General features: G+C 38.2%; 1 pseudogene; it reads left to right on the top strand.

Annotated features, from left to right (window-relative positions):
* Positions 1–16,798, top strand: part of LOC105061532 (U-box domain-containing protein 44-like) — a 43,308-nt pseudogene that overhangs the window by 10,480 nt on the left and 16,030 nt on the right.

Genomic DNA, 16,798 nt, shown 5'->3' with positions numbered 1-16,798 from the left:
AACCGACCCACTACACTATACCTAGACGGGCAACCAAACTAAGGCCGGTGTCATAAAGGGCCTGTTCGGTCACAAGCTCTTTCTACATCGGGACTGTCATGTCTTTCAGCCGATGAAAGTCCTCCCGATCGCTGACCTCTACTCGATTGTTGTCGTTGGGACCGGTTCGTGGATTACCCCAATGTGAAGGAAAACCCCAAGAAAGGGTAGAGGAAGCGAAGAAGAATTGGTTCTTCCATCCATGAATAGACAATGGAAGATTGGTAATAAAGAAAAAACCTTTTCAGAGGTTGAAGAACCACCACCCTCGGGCCTTCGGATGAGATCGGAGGATGAAGAATGCTCAGAAAAGAGAAGGACGAGGTTCAGTCGGTAGCAACCGATACGACAAGGCAAAACTAATTATTAGTTGGATCGAGTTTGGGGCCAGCTGAGCCAGGCAAAGTTCGTAGTAATCCAAAATATCTCGGATAAATTTTAAAATCAAAAATCAAAGACCCACCTGGCTCGAATGAGAGGTATTCACCCGACCATCGACCCCAGGGGCGAAAAGCTGAAACTACTTCAGGATATAATACTGTTCCTGAAGTCGCTCGATATTTGGCTCCGAAAGTGAAAAAACCTCCATCTCCGGACCTGATTGGGATTCGTTAGTCGAATTCTCTGACCGACCATCCCGAGAAAGAGAAGTCCTAGCCATAAGAGACAAGATTCTAAAGAAGACGGAGATTCTAAAGGAAAAGGGACTCAAGGAGAGACAGAAATTTGACCTGAAAAAGATGAAAATAACAACCTCAGACGCTGAAACGACCGTCCAACAGAGTTTTAGCACCAAGAAAGACAAAATGAGAAGTAGAAGTTTGGTTGAAAGCAACCTATATATATAGGATCCCTCAACGACCGAGATGAAGGCGATCGAATCAAAGATTTACTGGATGATGACACGTGGCAACATCTGGACCAACCATTAATCAGACGGTTCGACGCACCTGCCCCAGATTGAGCCACATCACCCTAATCCATGTGAACAGATCCGACCCAATAACATTCGAACATATGGTACAAATCTACTTGTCAGAATCATATCATCCGATGCCGAATCGACTTTTCGAAATGACGTCTGACACTGACAATTGATACCAAATTATCCGGTCAGTATGATAATTTAAAGATGATCGTACCTGCCAAAACAACAAAGCAGCCGATCGTCCATATCTCGAAGAAAGTAGCATCAAAATCGAGGTTCGATGTGACAGAAATAACTCCCTTCGTCCAATGTGACGAACCACGTGACAATATACACGTCGGTTTACCTTAGACTTGAGAGTGGGGGGCAACTATTGGGGTAAATCGACCGACCTCCAACTTTGATCGTCATGACTCCGACTGTGCATCGGCTGATCATGCGGTTCCAACTTTTCATCGATCGACTGAGCGAACCATACTGATTTACTGTCGGCTGATCGACTAATGTCGACTGACCGACTAATGATTCGACTACTACCGATCGACAGCGAACGACTTAGACTGTCGGTATAATAGAATTACTGACCGACGGTCGCTCATAGAGTCTACCGACATATAGTTAGTTCTACCAACATATGGCCGGCTAATCTGCTCAACATACCATAACCGTCACAATCGGTTATCAACTACGTGTCATGGCTATTAAGGAGAATTAACGCCCTACTAATTTCATATTTATGACCTGATAATTTAGCGCCATAAAAAATGGGACCACGTGTTCAACGGTTATACTAGACTCATCTATAAAAAGGGAGTAAGTGAGCAGAACGGGTAAACAAGCTCGGGGCTAGAACTTTGCTACTTTCTACATTCAAAAACTACTGTTCACCAATTTTTTTCTGACTTAAGCATGGGAGGGTCTCCGTCGAACATTAATCCGGTCTGTGTAGATGCTGTCTTCCAAATGCTCATTTTCGACGACAGACGACGGAGAGTTAGCCGCAATACATACATACATATATATATATATATATATATATATATATATATATATATATATATATATATATATATATATATATTTCTTTTCTGATTTAAGCATGAGAAGGTCCCGTCGAACATTAATCCGGTCCGTGTAGATGCTATCTTCCAAATGTTCGTTTCCGACGACAGACGATGGAGAGTTAGCCGCAATACATACATATATATATATATATATATATATATATATATATATATATATATATATATATATATATATATATATATATATATATATATATATATATATATATATATATATATAATTTCTTCTCTTTATTGTTTGTACATCGGCTGTGGAGACTGACTACAGAAGATATATGAATAATGCATAATATGTAAATGCAAGGGCAGGGATGCCTCCACAAAAGTGTAACAAGTTATTGGACATCCATTCCTTTTAATTCTTATAGTAAAATCAATTGTGGTCTGAATATATCCGTGCATCTTTGCAGTATGGGGGTAATATTTAAGAGCCTCATTAAGTGCAATATATCAGTGATTTTTGCATCTTGTGAATTTTGGACAGATGAAATGTTGCTGCACCAATTCTTGTAAGCTATTCACCTCACTGAGTGCCAAGAAAAATTTTGCAGGTTCACCTGAAACATGGCTTTCTACGGCTGCATACCTCAGGGAGCTTGTTTTGAGCAATGATGTGAAAGTATTTGTTGCCCAAACTACCGGCTCGGCACTGGCTGATATCATGAGAAGTGGGAGCAAGCGAGCAAGAGAAGCTGCTCTCAAGGCATTGAACCGGATCTCATCCTATGAATCAAGCGCCAATATGCTGATCCAAGCAAGCACCCTCCTCTCATGAAGGACCTTGTCACTATTGGCACCAATCAGCTCCCTATGAGGCTGAAGGAAGGCTGTGCAACAGTTCTTGCTAATATTGTGTTTTCAAGTCCGGTAATATGCGAAGCTCCACCCAATTAGGCCTGTTTTGGGCCGAAGTCGGCAAGCCTTGTTGGCTTTAATTCAAAATTCAAAAAAAAAAAAAAATGATCAGAATAGGGGGAATCGCGATCCCTGCTCTGATCTCTCATTGTGGGAGGTAAAGCTACTTAATAGCGGCTGATGCACACATCACAGTGAAATGATGGCCGTTGGGTGCCGCTACAACCAATGAGTTGTCGATATTCGATCGGTCTTATCCCTTCCAAATCCTTTTCTATTTAAACCCCATCTCTCTTTCAGTCGATCCACGACCGAAGCCCCTTCCATCTCTCACTCTCTCCTTCCTCCCCTCCAGTAGCCTCCAAGCCACCATAGCCAAACACCGCCACCCCCTAAATCTCATTTCTCCTCCTCAACAGTCATTGATTTCTTTGTTTTTCTTCCCTCGTTTCGAGATTGATTTGTCTCTTCTCCACCGGAATCAAGCATTGCTGGCTGCAACCCCCATCACCGCCATCTCTGATGAGGCTCCTTCCTTCCCTTGTCTTCTTTTTGGCCAAGATGGTAAGGGGTGATGCTCCTTTCATCCTCTCTCAGCTTCCCTTTGTACAACCAAGCCGCTGCCACCTCGGCTACACCACCTCCATTTGGCCATTCCAGCCGCACCACTACTCCGAACTACTTTGACCATGCCACCTCTCCTCTCGGTTCCTCTATGCCATGGGGAGAATTCTTGTTGTGGCTTGGGAAGAAAAGAGAGAGAGAGAAGAAAAAATGTAAATTGGTTAGGTCTAGATTGAGCACCCTACATCAGTTTAGACCACCTAGATCAGGCCCATAATCAAATCCAAACTAGGGCTAGGTTGAGAGTCTCTCTTCACCCTCATTTTTCTCAAATTGAATGTTAATAAAATTATAAATTGTTTGTGCCAAAGCCTTCAATACTGGAAGAGTACCAGATCTAAAGATCAGGCTACGAATTAAAGATCGTAAAGATCAGGCTACGAATTAAAGATCGTACATTTTAGATCCGATCGATAGTAGGTTCTATTTTTCTCTGAAATTTTTATTAATGCATTTCATGTATTTTCAAATTAAGATTTATAAAAAAATATTAAAATATTTAGAAATTAGAAAGTTTGAAAAAATATGGAGGTTAAAAGGTAATTCAAAAATTACAAATCAAGCATAGTGTCACTTTTTCATAGTCACAAAATTTTGAATAAAATGATTCCTTTGCTCTAATATTGTATGGTATTACACTTGCATAAGTTCTTAAATGGAAATTATTTTCTAGTTTATGAACTATAAAAAAGTTTAATTGATATTGATATATAAATATTTAGTTTATGTGATGAGAAATTAATTTTGAAAAAATTATGAGAAAAACTCTTTAGCTAACTATGATTTAGGTCTAGTAAATAGAACTAATCATTGGCCATATGCCAGAAATTAGTTTCTTTCAGGTCCAGCCGATTGGGGTTGATCATTGATAGAGCTAGCTCTTTCGGATCTAGTTAGTCGGGGCTGATCGTTGGTGTACATTAATACGTCATGTGTTTGTTTTAGAAATAGTCTTTTTGCCCTATTATAGGGTTAATTATGGCCTTGTAAATCAGTGCTAGTTCTCTTTTAGGCATAGCTAGTTGGGGTTAATCACTAGCACATGTTAATAGATCGCGTGTTTTGAGTCATGTTATAGTCACCAAAGACAGAGAGAATTTTATATTTTACTATTATGCATGGCATGCTTTGGAGAGAGAAAATTATGTTGGTATATATATGTGTGTGTATATATATATCTTATTATTGTTAAATTATTATGTTTGAAAAAAAATTTATATTATGTTGAATTCCTCAAAGATATTGGTAGTTTACTAAGCCTATAAAGCTCACTCTCTTTTTCTATTTTTTCATATCTAGAAAGGCAAATGGGGCTTGAGACCAAGTAGTAAGGAGCATAAAACTTTAGATGATATTTGCTTAGTATTATTTTTTTGAAAAAATATTGATTTGGATTTTATGTTAATCATCCTTATTAGTCATTGGTGAACTATGTTTATTGAATAAATATTTTAGAGGTTTGCTTTTATTACCACTGCCTCAGATTGATATGAATATATATGAATATGAAGGTAGGCCTTGCATATCCCATGGGGTTAAACTATAGGGATGTGCGGCCATTTATTGCATTCCCGGCTTGGGCCATGGGGTCAAGGCATGACATATTAGGTGGTATCAAAATTTAAGTTTAAGACCCTATAGTTTAGGCTAGTAAGAGTGAAGTAGAATTTAGGTTGTGATTGGATGATTCTAATCACTAATAATAAAATAATCAATGATTGTATTAGATTTGATTCCTTCTTATGAAATAGGTTATGATGGCTTTAATCCGATCCAGAAGGCTGTCTGACATTACAGAGGATTCTCGTATGGTGAATACACTCCGTATTTATCAAAATAGATGTGCATCCCAAACCTCTAGTGCCTCTTGAACTCATGATGCCTCCCGGATAGGTGGTGCTTCTCAAGCTGATCACACCTCTCAAGCTGTTACTAGTGCATCACGAGCTATCGATGCCTCCTGAGCTGCTAGTGCCTCCAAGATAGCTTGCTCTTTATCACCAGAGTAGGTTGAAAGTCGAGCAATCAAGCCTCTTTTGCTAGTAGAATGCTATCTATAGTACCCCATACATCAATCAAGAGACTGCAAAGCCTTCAAGGACTGAGAGGCAGATGGAAAATCTTATAAAAGCCCTAATCGGACTTGTACAATAGATGGAGTAGCAGGAAAATAAAGGCGGTCAATCTTCAAGGTTAGAACGAGGGATAGGAGAATTTAAGAGATTGGCATCACTTTTTTTGAAGGCTCCACTAATTTCACTGAGTCACTAAAATGGCTCAAGGAGATGAAGAAGACATTTGCCAGTATGAAATGCACCGAGTAGGAAAAGGTCTGCTTTATTGCTTATCAGTTATAAGGAGAAGCATCTGAATGGTGAGAAATCATCAAGCGATAGTGGGGGATTGATGGGCCAATTACTTGGGATGCTTTTTGTTGCTCCTAGATTGATTTTGATGATTACAAAGCAGATTGAAGGGATACAAATATTTTTTATTTGAAAAAGTCTTTATGCTCTCCAGGGGAAAAAATGTAATTTTACCAAAATCCTGATTTGATAGTATCATTTGGTAGAACAAATGATTTGTGATCTATTGGTGAAAATTTTATTATTTTTGGACTTATATTTTTGAAGTTATGAATGTTTGAAGTGCATGAGTCGACTCATGAGTCAACTCATGGCACAATGAGCAGCTTGGCACGCTAAAATTCCTGTTGGCACGCTGGTTTTTTGGCTTGGCACGACCTGTGAGTCGACTCATGAGTCGACCTATAAGGCATGAGTCGACTCATGAGTCGACCTCTACTGGTTTGGGCCAAAAATTCCAGAAACCCAAATTTATGGTTGTTGCAACAGAGGTCGACCCATGAGTCGACCCCTGAGGCATGAGTCGACTCATGAGTCGACCCCTGCGACGGGTTTTGTCCACAACGGCTAGTTTTTAACCCGTTTTAGTTGCTTTTAATGCTCATTTAATGTGCTCTAACGGCTCTTTTTCTGCCTAGAATATTTTTCTCTATTTCTTAAAGCTATAAAAGGTTTCAAAAGGTGGAAAACAAAGAAGATATTGACAAGAGAAAATCAAGACATTAAGAAGAGAAAGAAAGAGACTTGAAGTGCATTCAAGAGAGCATTCAAGAGCATTCAAAAGAGAGGATTTCTCAAGCCAACTTTTGTGCCCTAACCAAGAGCTCATTTAAAGCCTCCAAGAAGCCAACAATCAAAGCTCACCAACTCCTCAAGCTCTCAATCAATTCCCATCCAACTTTGAGAAAATTCAAAAAGGGGCTTCTTCACTTGAGTAAAGTGTATTTAAAGTTATATTCGCTCATTAAAGGAGCTTTTCTTGTACTTATTTGTGCTATAACTGTTTTACTCTTTGTGAGTGATTGTTTTTGTTTTGGAGGGGTTCCAAAACAAGGGAAGGTTGATCCGAACCTGAAATCGGAGTGTATTGGGTTGGCTTGTACCCGAGAAACAAGTGGACTAGCTTGGGATAGCTAGTGTCAGAGTTTCCGACGTTTGTATTCGGGTTGAATACAAGTATAGTGGATTGGAATTCCCAAGTAGGAGCTTGGGGAGTGGATGTAGGTGCAAGGTTGGCACCGAACCACTATAAATCCTTGTGTTTGTGGTGTACATAATTGTCTCTCTTTTACTCTTAATTATTTCCTTGCATTCTTGCTTTAGGTAATTAATCTTGAACTAAAGTTTTTCTCCTCATTCATTTAGCTTTTGACAAACATCTTTCATAAGTAATTAGTTAAGCTTAAAATTTTTAAAACCCAATTCACCCCCCCCTCTTGGGTTGCATAGCTGGGCAACAAGTGGTATCAGAGCCCGGTGCTCTAGCCCTTCTTTGATCTAAACAATCAAAGAGTCAAAGATCTATGGCAACCCATGTCGGTACTTCTCTAGCCGAGGGGCAATCTACCAACCGACCTCCACTTTTCAATGGGTCTAATTACACCTATTGGAAAGCTCGGATGAAGATATTCATACAAGCACTCGACTATGATATGTGGAGTATCATAGTGAACGGTCCTCACACACCCACCAAGATTATAGATGGTGAGGAGTCAACCAAATCCGAGAAAGAATGGGATGAGGTTGATAAGAAATTGGCACAATTAAATGCTAAAGCTATGAATGTTCTTTATTGTGCACTTGATGCAAATGAATTTAATCGCATTTCTACTTGTGCATCTGCTAAAGAAATATGGGATAGGTTAGAAGTAACCCATGAGGGAACAAATCAAGTAAAAGAGTCTAAAATAAACATGCTTGTGCATAAATATGAATTGTTTAAAATGGAGCATGATGAGTCCATAACTGCTATGTTTACTCGTTCTACTGATATAATTAATGGTTTGAAGAGTTTTGGCAAATCTTATATTAACAGTGAGCTTGTAAGAAAGATTCTCAGGTCATTGCCAAGAACTTGGGAAGCCAAGGTGACTGCCATCCAAGAAGCAAAAGACTTGAACACTCTACCTCTAGAAGAGCTTCTTGGATCTTTGATGACTCATGAGCTAAGCATGAAGCAACATCAAGAGGATGAAGTCAAAAAGAAAAGAACCATTGCCCTCAAATCCACAGCTTCTCTTGATGAAGAAACTGATGACACAGAAGATGAAGAACAGGATGAAGAGATGGCACTCATCACCCGGAGATTCAAGAAATTTCTAAGAAAAAAGAAACAGGGGATGAGAAAGAGGCCATTCACAAAAGGAGAACAAAGCAAAGAGAAAGAGAAAGATCAACCCCTTATCTGCTACGAGTGCAAGAAGCCGGGACATTTCAAATCCGAATATCCACAACTGAAGAAAGGTCCCAAAAAGTTCAAGAAGAAGGCAATGATGGCCACATGGAGTGCGAGTGATGACTCAAGCTCCGATGAGGAAACCTCAACCGAACAAGCCAACCTGTGCCTTATGGCACACGAAAATGAGGTAATTTCTGAAACCCCTAATGAATTTACATTTGAAGAATTACATGAAGCATTCTATGATTTAATTGATGAATTAAAGAAACTAGGGATGAAAAACAAAGAACTGAAATTAAAAAATCAGTCTTTAGTGAAACAAGTCCTTAGTGAAACAAGCTGAAAGCCTTTCAATTGAAAAATCCACCTTGCTTCAAGAAAATCAAAGCTTAAAGAATGAAATTAACAAGCTGAAACCTATAGTAGATAAGTTCACCTTAAGTTCAAACCAACTAAATATGATTCTTGATAATCAAAAGGCCGTATATGATAAGGCTGGACTTGGCTATAACCCCTTGAAGAAACAAAAATTTCTGAAAAATATTTATGTAAACTATTCAAGTAACAAGTCTACCAATATTACTTATTTCAAATGTGGTAGAGTAGGACATAAATCATACACTTGCCTCTTTAACAAATCTGCAAACACAACTATAAAGAAAATATGGGTTCCAAAAGGAACCATTTTGACTAACCAAAAAGGACCCAAAAAAGCTTGGGTACCTAAAACAAAAACTTGACTTTTGCTTGCAGGTGTGTCTAGCATCCCAAGGAGGAAACAGGAAATGGTATCTTGACAGTGGATGCTCGAGACACATGACTGGTGATGAATCACAATTCATCACGCTTGATGCTAAGGATGGAGGGATGGTCACCTTTGGAGATAATGGCAAAGGAAAGATCATCGGGATAGGTAACATTGGTATCACTCCCTCCAAATACATTGAAAGTGTTTTGTTAGTTAAAGGTTTAAAGCATAACTTACTTAGCATTAGTCAATTTTGTGATAAAGGGTATAAAGTTGTTTTTGAATCATCTGTTTGCATTGTGACTAGTCCTATTAACGATGGCATTAAATTTATAGGACATAGGCATGGCAATATTTATATGGTAGATTTAAATGATTTAGCCAAATTAGACATGCAATGCCTAGTATCCTTGAATGCTAAAGTTAATGAGACTAGTTGGCTTTGGCATCGTAGACTTGCACACATTAGCATGCATTCTCTTTCAAAATTAATTAAGAAAGAATTAGTTCTTGGTTTGCCAAAACTGAATTTTGAAAAGGATAGAATTTGTGATGCATGCCAATTAGGTAAACAAACTAGAGTTTCATTTAAATCCAAAAATATTGTTTCAACTTCTAGACCTTTAGAGCTTTTGCATATGGACTTATTTGGACCAACTAGAACCACTAGTCTAGGAGGAAAACGATATGGATTTGTAATTATAGATGATTACTCTCGTTTTACTTGGATTTTTTTTTTGGCACACAAAGATGAAACTTTTCATATTTTCACTAAATTTCACCGAAAAGTCACTAATGAAAAAAGATTTTCAATTCAAAATATTAGAAGTGATCATGGAACTGAATTTGAAAATCAAGACTTTGAAAATTTTTGTGACGAAAATAGAATTGGCCATAACTTCTCTGCTCCTAGGACACCCCAACAAAATGGGGTAGTTGAAAGGAAAAACAGAACCTTAGAAGAAATGGCCCGTACCATGCTTTGTGAAAGCAACCTTCCAAGATATTTTTGGGCGGAAGTAATTAACACAGCATATTACATTTTAAATCATGCTTTGATTAGACAATTTTTAAAGAAAACCCCCTATGAACTTTGGAAAGGAAGAAAACCGAATATTGCATATTTTCATATTTTTGGTTGCCGATGTTTTGTATTAAATAATGGCAAAGAAAGACTTGGTAAATTTGATGCAAAATCTGATGAAGCAATCTTTCTAGGTTACTCCTCCACTAGTAAAGCTTTTAGAGTTTTTAACAAAAGAACTTTAGTAGTTGAGGAGTCCATACATGTTGTTTTTGATGAATCTAACGATCTTCCTTCAAGGAAGAATGAGGGTGTTGATGATGCAGATCCACTAATAGAAGGTATGAAGGAGATCACTCTGAAAGATTCAACAACTCCAGAGGACGAGGATCAAGAAGACAAACAAGATGAGAGAGGTGAAGAAATTCAAGAACAACCTCAAGGTACAAATGACCTACCTAAGGAATGGAGGTATGTTCACAACCACCCTAAGGAGTTAATTATTGGTGATCCTATGCATGGGGTAAAAACTCGTTCTTCACTTAGAGATGTATTTAATCATTGTGCTTTTGTATCTCATCTTGAACCTAAAACTATTGAAGAAGCTGAAAATGATCATAATTGGATTAATGCAATGCAAGAGGAACTTAATCAATTTGAAAGAAATAATGTTTGGACTTTAGTATCAAGACCTAAAAACTATTCAATAATTGGCACAAAATGGGTCTTTAGAAACAAATTAGATGAGCATGGTAATGTAATTAGAAATAAAGCAAGACTGGTTGCTAAAGGATATAATCAAGAAGAAGGAATTGATTTTGATGAAACCTTTGCACCTGTTGCTAGATTAGAAGCTATTAGACTTCTACTTGCGTATGCTTGCTTTATGAAATTCAAATTATTTCAAATGGATGTTAAAAGTATATTTTTAAATGGATATATTGCTGAAGAAGTATATATAGAACAACCCCCTGGATTTGAAAATCATGCTTATCCTGATCATGTTTTTAAATTAAATAAAGCTTTATATGGATTAAAACAAGCACCTAGAGCTTGGTATGATAGGCTAAGCAAATTTTTACTAAATAATAGTTTTTCAAGAGGCAATGTAGATACAACCCTCTTTATTAAAAGAAATCAAAATTATATGTTAATTATACAAATTTATGTTGATGACATAATCTTTGGGTCTACTAATGAATCTTTTTGTCAAGACTTTGCTAAGCTCATGCAGGGGGAGTTCGAGATGAGCATGATGGGAGAACTTACCTTCTTCCTCGGACTCCAAATCAAACAAACAAAAGAGGGAATCTCCATCACCCAAAGCAAGTACACCAAGGAACTACTCAAAAGATTTGGAATGGAGAACTTCAAACCAATTGGCACACCAATGAGCCCCTCATGTAAGCTTGACAAGGATGATAAAGGTAAATGTGTAGACTTAAAATACTATAGAGGTATGATTGGATCATTATTATATTTAACTGCAAGTAGGCCTGATATCATGTTTAGTGTTTGTTTATGTGCTAGATATCAATCTAATCCTAAAGAATCTCATTTGAATACTGTTAAAAGAATCCTTAGATACTTGAATGGTACTCAATCTCTGGGGTTATGGTACTCCAAGAACTCACAAATTGATTTGTTAGGATATTCAGATGCTGATTTTGCTGGATGTAAATTAGATAGAAAAAGCACAAGTGGAACTTGCCAATTTCTTGGAGTTAACCTAATCTCATGGTTTAGCAAGAAACAAAATTCGGTAGCACTGTCTACGGCTGAGGCCGAATACATTGCAGCCGGAAGTTGTTGTGCTTAAATCTTGTGGATTAAGCAACAACTCGAAGACTTTGGAATCAAACTTAATGAAACACCAATAAGATGTGACAACACAAGTGCCATAAATCTATCTAAAAATCCTATTCAACACTCAAGATCCAAACATATTGAAATAAGACATCACTTTATAAGAGAACATGTTCAAAATAAAAATATAATTCTTGAATATGTTTGTACTGAAAATCAATTAGCTGATATCTTTACAAAGGCCCTTAGTGAGGACAGATTCTGTGAAATTAGGAGAAATCTTAAAATTCTTGATCCATATGCCTAAATATTTCTCAATTTCCAAAGATTTGATGTCAAAAATTCTTAGAGGTCAATTTCCATCATCTATCTAGGTCCCAAAAGCTCAAGTTTTTCATTCTCAAAACTTGTCTCTGAGCAAAACTCCTTCTCCCAATATTTCAAATTTTTCTGAAATTTATTCATATTTTTTCTGAATTTCTGAACTTCATGAGTCGACCCCTATGAGTCGACTCAATGGCAAACTTGTAATTTCTTCAAACTTCCCACGGGCTCCTTGTTTTTATTTGGGATCCTATTCGTGAGCCGACCCATCCCTTCATCTTCCTCCTTCCAAAAACCGACTTCCCCATCTCCAATTGCTCCAAATCCAAGGATCTAGCTCAAAGGTCTTCACCCTTCTCCTCTCCACCATAAATCGCCACCTGGGGAAAGGGATTTTTGTGCTTTCTCCCTTTGTTTGACACGGTTGGAGCGTGCCCTAGCACTCCACCGTTCTTCTCAAATCCACCTCTTCTCTCCACCAAAATCCCTCTCCACTCTCTTGTAATCCATTTTCCACTCATCCACTTGATCCTCCAAGTCTCTCTGCCTGCTTCTGTGGTGAATATGGCTCCGAAGATGAAGCTTTCCCAAAGAAGAAAGTCAGTCCATGAGCTAGAAGAAAATGTCCGAAAGAAAAGGCAAGCTGCTCAGTCCTCCACTGCTCCCACTCCAGCTTCAGTGTCAGCTCAAGGTCCTTCTCAATCATCTCTAAGCCCCAGTAAGAATCCTCTATCTGATAGGAAAGTTGAAACCGGGAAGAATGTAGATTTTCGGTTCTTTGAAAAAGAGGGTTTTACATTTGGAACTAAGATTAAAAACCAAGGATAGGGTTTCTACTGCTCCCTTAAGGAAGTTACTTATGTTGACCTAGTTAGAGAATTCTATCAGAATTTGCATTATGGGAATGGGTCAGTGACTTCAACAGTCAAGGGTATTGATATTTGTTTGGATCCTAGTATATTGGGAGAAATACTACATTTGCCTAGTGAGGGTTACTCTTATATGGAACTCCCAGTAAAAGAAGAGGGGATCAGTGTTATTCTAGGAAAAACTTACTCAGGGAGTTTAAATAAATTGGAAGCAAAGATTTTGTCTATTGAGATGAGGATCCTACATCAGATGGTAACGAAGCTCTTCTTTCCTAGGAGTGGTAGGCATGATTTACTTTCCAGCAGAGATGTTTGTATTATGTTTCATGTCATCACTCAAACCCCCCTGAACCTCCCTGCACTAATGATAGAGGCCATGAGAGAGACTTTGAACAGATCCAAGGCACACATGCCTTTTGGTATGGCCCTTACTCAAGTTTTTAGGAGGTTTGGAGTTAGCTGTGAGGGGGAGGCATCTATTAAGCTCTCTCATGTGGACACTTTCAACCAACACACCCTGCACCGAATGGGATTTACAAAGACTGATGGTGGTTGGATCAAGGGCTCTGAGGAGAGAGCTGAGGAGAGAGCTGAGGAGAGAGCCGAAGATAGAGCTGATGTCAGAGCTGAAGAAGAAGGTCCATCATCTCCTATCCATGACTTCAGGACAGCATCACCAGATATCCAGTTCATTCCAGATCCAGAGGCTGACCCTTCAGAGTTCACCAGGATGCCCACACCAGTGTATCAGCCAGAGACCAGAGCACCTCCATCAGAGTTCAGACTGGCTGATGATTAGATCGAGCAGATATCACAGCGTGTGGCTTCTTTGCTATCTAGTCAGTGGAGCAGTACTACATTTGCACCAGGGGCCACTACTTCTGATCAGACCATGACCCCCCATATCTCCACTATGGTTCAGATGATATCAGATTAGTCCATCCGGATTCAGCAGCTTGAGGACACCGTCTGGAGACTGACTGGCAGAGTTCTTGACTTGCAGGGACAAGTCCTAGCTTTGGCCCATCCTCAGCCACAGGAGTCCACTATTGAGGTCACAGACCTCACTGCAGAGGCTGGTAGGCTCAGAGGTGCACTGGAGGGTGGATATGAGTTACTGAGGAGAGAGATCCGAGGATCGAGTGAGCATGCATCCACTCAGTTTACTGCTCTACTTCAGTCTATTTTCAGAGCACTGAACGTACTTGATTCCATCAGACTCACTCTTTCTGTTCAGTCCTTAGCCTCTCAGCGTTCTCAGCCTCCCAGTTCATCTCGCTCTCCTGCTCGTGCCAGAGGCAGACGGGGTAGAGGGCGCACTTCTGGTCGAGATCCATCAGCTCCTCATCCCATATCTGATGACTCCGATCCTTCTAGTCATGATCTTTACTAGATCCTAGGTGTTAGTGTCTTGTTCTAGGATCTATATTTTGGGGCCATGTATTGACATTAGCTGGTTGACTTTTATATTATGAACTATGTATTGAAATATTTATGGTTTTATGGTATCATCTTTTACTTATATTTCTACCTTTTGTAATGATGTCAATCATCTTTTGGTTTTATATATTCTCCTTGTTGAAATATTGTCTTCTCTTTGTTAATGATTACTGTTAATAATTGCTGTATTAAGGGGGAGCAAACATCAATGCTAAACTCTAAAGGGGGAGAAATTAAAGAATATTTCAGAAAAAGAGGGGGAGTTAACCATGTTTGATGATGTCAAAAAGGGAGAGAAATTAAACAAAAAGCAACCCATCAAAAGCAAAACTACAAATTATGAGAAATTAATGAATGAATTGGAGAATTTAAAGAACAATATCAAAAGTACAATGCTAAGTACAATGCACATAAATAACTTTTAAATTACTTCTTTACATATGCTCTGATCTGCTTTAAAAAATTTAAATACGCTCTGATATGCTTTAAAATTCCAACTTGCTCTGATACATCTTTTGAAATTTTATTTGCTCTGATACATCTTAAGAAATTTAACTTGCTCTGATACATTGTAAATTTTTTTTTTCTTCTTTCTCTCTTCTTTCTTGCTCTGATACATTATAAAATTTTTTTTCTTTCTCTCTTGCCCTGATACATCTTAAATTTAAAATGCTCTAATACACTTTCCAAATCAACTCTTAAACATGCTTTGGCTCACATAATTATTTTTGCTCTGATACTAAAACTAAAATCAAATGAGAATGAGCAAATTTTTCAAAACACAGCTTGCTCTGATAACAAAAATAAATTTTCTGCTCTAACACCAAAATCACATAATCCAATGAGCATATCTTCAAATCTTTAAGCAAATGGGCAAACTATCTATGCATATGACCATTTGTATCACATGCCAAAAGAATCATACTCTTTTCAAGCATATGCATCTATAATACATTCTTTTGAAATTCATGATTCACATAAATACTTTTGTTCAAGTATTTTGTCATCATCAAAAAGGGGGAGATTGTTGCTCCTAGATTGATTTTGATGATTACAAAGCAGATTGAAGGGATACAAATATTTTTATTTGAAAAAGTCTTTATGCTCTTCAGGGGCAAAAATATAATTTTACCAAAACCCTGATTTGATAGTATCATTTGGTAGAACAAATGATTTGTGATCTATTGATGAAAATTTCATTATTTTTGGATTTATATTTTTAAAGTTATGAATGTTTGAAGTGCATTAGTCGACTCATGAGTCAACTCATGGCACATTGAGCAGCTTGGCACGCTAAAATTCCTGTTGGCATGCTGGTTTTTTGGCTTGGCACGACCTGTGAGTCGACTCATGAGTCGACCCACAAGGCATGAGTCGATTCATGAGTCGACCTCTGCTGGTTTGGGCCAAAAATTCCAGAAATCCAAATTTATGGTTGTTGCAACAGAGGTCGACCCATGAGTCAACCCTTGAGGCATGAGTCGACTCATGAGTCGACCCCTGCGATGGGTTTTGTCCGCAACGGCTAGTTTTTAACCCGTTTTAGTTGCTTTTAATGCTCATTTAATGTGCTCTAACGGCTCTTTTTCTGTCTAGAATGTTTTTCTCTATTTCTTAAAGCTATAAAAGGTTTCAAAAGGTGGAAAACAAAGAAGATATTGACAAGAGAAAATCAAGACATTAAGAAGAGAAAGAAAGAGACTTGAAGTGCATTCAAGAGAGCATTCAAGAGCATTCAAAAGAGAGGGTTTCTCAAGCCAACTTTTGTGCCCTAACCAAGAGCTCATTTAAAGCCTCCAAGAAGCCAACAATCAAAGCTCACCAACTCCTCAAGCTCTCAATCAATTCCCATCCAACTTTGAGAAAATCCAAAAAGGGGCTTCTTCACTTGAGTAAAGTGTATTTAAAGTTATATTCGCTCATTAAAGGAGCTTTTCTTGTACTTATTTGTGCTATAACTGTTTTACTCTTTGTGAGTGATTGTTTTTGTTTTGGAGGGGTTCCAAAACAAGAGAAGGTTGATCCGAACCTGAAATCGGAGTGTATTGGGTTGGCTTGTACCCGAGAAACAAGTAGACTAGCTTGGGATAGCTAGTGTCGGAGTTTCCGACGTTTGTATTCGGGTTGAATACAAGTATAGTGGATTGGAATTCCCAAGTAGGAGCTTGGAGAGTGGATGTAGGTGCAAGGTTGGCACCGAACCACTATAAATCCTTGTGTTTGTGGTGTGCATAATTGTCTCTCTTTTACTCTTAATTATTTCCTTGCATTCTTGCTTTAGGTAATTAATCT

Source organism: Elaeis guineensis, chromosome 4 (assembly GCF_000442705.2).
Source record: "Elaeis guineensis isolate ETL-2024a chromosome 4, EG11, whole genome shotgun sequence".
NCBI lineage: Eukaryota > Viridiplantae > Streptophyta > Magnoliopsida > Arecales > Arecaceae > Elaeis > Elaeis guineensis.
The sequence above is the reverse complement of the archived record's forward strand: the minus strand, read 5'-3'. Positions and strand labels throughout refer to the sequence as shown.